Raw genomic sequence first — 4,512 nt, 5'->3', positions numbered from 1 at the left:
TGAATGCAAAATATGATCAGAATGTGATCAGGCAAGAGCGTGCACTAGCACTCTGTCATGTGAGGGTTCTTACAACACACAAGGCTGCGCACAAACACTCAAAGGCAAGTACATAAACACAGCCACACGGACATGTGGAGCACAGAAAATGGGATTACCCATTGTTAAGCAGAGCAGGCAGCACCCAGTTAAGAACAAACATCACTAATCACCCTAAGAATGTAAATAAAGCAGCTATTTGAAGCACTCACATGTGAGTAACAATGTGTAAACCCCTGGACCATAAAGTGTTGCAAGTTCACTTAAGTTGAGGAGAGGTAGGATCGGGTTACTTAAATGTCCTGTGTAAAGAAAAGGTTGCTCCCATCTTATATGTAAAAAAAAATATGGGATGGGGTGAAATTAAAGGATTGCAGAGTTCTGGAAAATGGCCCCTTGCAGGATACAATAAAGTAAATGTAAAGAATGTGAAAGGAAACCTAATCAATATCAAGATATGTGTGATAACTTTATAATATTTCAGTGAGGTCTGATCCAGAACCACCTGGAATTCTGGGAGATGTAAGCGGAGGAAAGGATTTAGCCACTAAACATATCCATACCAGTCTAAGCAAACTTGGTGATATGGTTGACCTCTTGTTAAAGGTTACATTTAAATAGGCTAAGGGTTACAGTTTACATTTAGCCTTTTTTCTCCCTGGTTCTTATTCAAATTAGGTTGAATTGAATGGAATAAAAACTGTATTAACAATTATCGGTATCGACTGATATGAAACCCTTTTATCATGATACATTTTTTGTCCTATTTTACAACCCTTTAGTCCTTTAGTTGTTTTTTTTATCCTCTTTTGAAGTGTATATCTTTCTAGGATTTTATGTTACACTATTGTAGAGCATTTTTTGAAGAGAAAATATATATCAGATTTAGTCATTTTTTCACACAATAATCTGAAAAGTTTGGCCTGCCTTTGTATTTAACTCATAACTCAAAATGGTCCTCTGCAGGACCACATTGAACTGCATATATTGGTGCTAATCTTTTTCGGTATGTCTCTGACAATTTTTCATTTATATTGACTGAAATCTATGCCTTTTGTCTTTGCAAAATAACGTCACTTCAGTTAGATTTAAACGGAAGAATTTAAGCATAACAACTTTCTCTCTTGGCACAGAGTCTCAATTGGAATTTGACGTCGTTCTAACACATGAATATGGTGTGATCTAAATCTTTGAGCTGTGGCTCTTTTTAGGATTTAAGTCTCCCGGTAACATGTCCCAAGTTTTTTGCCCCCTCTTAAAGCTTTTCTTGGCATCCAGCAAGAGAGAAGCACAATCATGGCTATAAATAGTTTCACCCCGGGGGGGTGGGTTGTGTGTTAGGTTTCCCTTCTGAAAAGCACTTTGCATGTTGGCTGAAATATTTATGTTTGATGTAATCTGATCAAAATACATTTATGCCATATATAAAGGAACCCCAAACTACTGCCAAAAAGTTGCTCTCCAAGGGTAAAGGGAAACGTTTTGGGGCAACAGCTCTTTAGTTCCTATGTGCTCGCCTCAGAACTAACTTCTCAAGGCACTTTCTTCTTTTCACTTTATTGAGTTAGATAGATTGGATTAGTTCGACCAATAGAGTTGGGTGAAGTGATCCACCTGTCCTGGTTGTGACAGGATTGAAGTGCGTCCACCTTATATCAGTTTCCTCCCATTTGATCATTATGAACTACTTTGAGTTTGCTTTTTACATATCACATGAACACCATTAAAACTTTGGATTGTAATCTGACCAAAGGAGTGTGAATACTTCTGAAAAGACCTTGACCAGCATTATTGCCCCTGTCTCCTGCAACATAACCCGCGTCAAAATTGAACTAACGTGACTGCAAAGAAAGTCTGCCAGTCACCATGTACCTTCAGTTAAGAAGATCCTGGAAAATGTTTTATCTAAATAAGCCATTTCTTCTTATCATAAGAAATAAGTGCATTTTGTCTTGAACTGAGGAGGTAAGTGAGACACTTAGCCTATTGAGCAAAAATAATTTAGATCTGAAATAAGTAAGAGAACAATTGCATTGCTTTATTTCAAGCGCATGTTATCTAATTATCTTAGTTTAAGAGTAAAAATACCAACTTATTTACCGGCTCAAATTAAGGGTAAATACTCTTAATTTAAGATATTTTTAACTAATTTCTAAATTAATATTTTTTTTTATAAAAATAGAAAAAAAAAATAAATGTTACTGTGACTAGAATAAAATAAAAATTTGTATCCATTATTATCTAGATAAGCAGAAACAACAGAGGAACTAAGAGAGCGTTTAGGGAACATTGTAATCATAACGCCATGTGCTTCTACAAAATCAGTCTCTGACATTAAAGACACAATCTGAAAGCTTGGAAGTGATTAGTAACATATCTGGATTGTACAATGTGTGCACCGAGGTCACAGTAGTTTGGAACTGCTGGAGCATAACAGTTCAAACATTATCATTGAGGATAGTGACCTCTGTGGCGGTCAGGAGTTGCACACTGGTTGTACATTTGGAAGAAATGTGTGTAGGTGTGTGTAGCAGCTGGAAATATCTTACCTTTGCTCTTTGTCCGTGACTCAGCACTTCTGCTTTCATAAGCATCATAGGAGTGTGTATGCGTGTTTATGTTTAGCTACCTCAGTTCAACCACTGACCTTTGTAAAAGGTCTCACCGCCCAGTTGTCTAAGCAAAGACATGCTCCTGGCTGGAGGTTCAGGAGGTTCTGATTGGGTCCATGCTGTATTTTTCCAAAACTTCATGGTTGCTTCATGCTAATGTCAATGAAGGAGGAAAAACAACTCTTATCAGTCACCTTTAACTAGAAAGATTACCCCTTAGATGGATGTACTGTCTTCAAAAATATCAAATTCCTCTGATTGCTGTAGCTTTGCAGTCATTACTCATAAGACAAAACATCTAGACCTAATTTTACCAGGGGCTCTGCTCTGGATGTTTTAAATGATGCAATAATGCAAGTGTTTTGTTACTGAAAATTCTGACTTCTGGTACGTTTTGTTCTTTTCAAAGCTCTTTATGAGTTTCAGACCCTAAATGGATATGGCACAAACGATAAAATGGTGATTTACACCTTATTAAAGCACTAAAGCTGTGTAATATTCAGTACTACAGTCTTAACAAAAATATGTCATCATTGCATAAATAAACAAAGATGGTTTCTTTTGAGATCATGGTGGTGTTGGATTAGGTGAATGTCCAAAGTACCGTGTTTAGACCCAAAATGTAGGTTATAATGATTATTTGCCTTCATTTGCTGTTTGATAAGTCTATTAATATCTATTATTCAGGAAATAAATATCCCTCAATACGATCTGATTTAGGAGGTAAAATCTCTCAGCAAATTGTGAAGACCAGGGTTTTTATTTACCTGTCTGACTAATGCTTTCATGTCTGTTGCATGGGACCACTTACTTTATATATACTTTATTTGCAAACCAGTTAAAAAATCTTTAGCATAAAAATCTGACTCTAGTTCACTTGCTTTACATAATTTATGAATAAACATCATACAATAAAAAAAAATATTTTATGTTTTACATTTAGTTCTAATACTTGTTATTATGTTTAAATTATTTTAGATGTCCTTCTAAAGGAAAATATGGAAACATTTTAAAACTTTTGATAACTTTTGGCTAGGCGAAAATTTTATTTACCTAGGCTTTTTGATTAGTTAAGTTACGTGGAGCAGGAACAGGAATTTGTGTGAATTGCAAGGGGCATAGACGAACTCCCTTTTAGGATCCCTCAATAAGAAGATCGCTTTGTACAACATTCAGAGGTTTTTACTGGATAACTCTAAGTTTTGTATTTATTTATGTTCTGTGGTCCCTAAGTTCCAAAATATGAAAGGACTCAGTTACCGTAAATAAATATAAATAACATAGAACCGAGAACAGGGCCCTGTGGAACACCACTTTTTCAAGCTTTGCTAAAACTTTTGCCAAAAGTTTCAAATGTGAACGATCATTCTGTTTTGAAAATGTAAAAACTTTAAATGTTTTCCATTTCATCATAAATCTTAGAAAAAGTGTGTAAAAACTTTTTTTCTAGTGCTGAAATTCATGAGGAAACATTTCCACTTTGTATGCTTGAGGCCAGTCTGGTTTTTTCGTCAAATCAGAAAGTGTAGTTTGCATGGGCAGCAGCAATCCTATCATGACTCAAATGTTCCTGTGGCAACAAACTGTTGTCATCACAAGTTCACTTCTGTGGATGATGAATCTTTCGCAAAGTATCATTACCTGATTGACTTCTGTAAATCCTAAAGCACAAACATTCTCTTTGTCCTCTTTCTGGCGTTTATAATATTAATCTGATTTTCTGGCATATTTGTGATAAACTTGGATGTGGTTTACTGAGCAGTTTGTTGACAGCATAAATGTATGTATTCACAAACTCTTGCAGGTATGATAACCCATGTTGAAAAAAAAAGTATATATATATATATATATATATATATAT

Source organism: Cyprinodon variegatus, unplaced genomic scaffold, assembly GCF_000732505.1.
Source record: "Cyprinodon variegatus isolate N-32 unplaced genomic scaffold, C_variegatus-1.0 Scaffold490, whole genome shotgun sequence".
Lineage (NCBI taxonomy): Eukaryota > Metazoa > Chordata > Actinopteri > Cyprinodontiformes > Cyprinodontidae > Cyprinodon > Cyprinodon variegatus.
The sequence above is the reverse complement of the archived record's forward strand: the minus strand, read 5'-3'. Positions refer to the sequence as shown.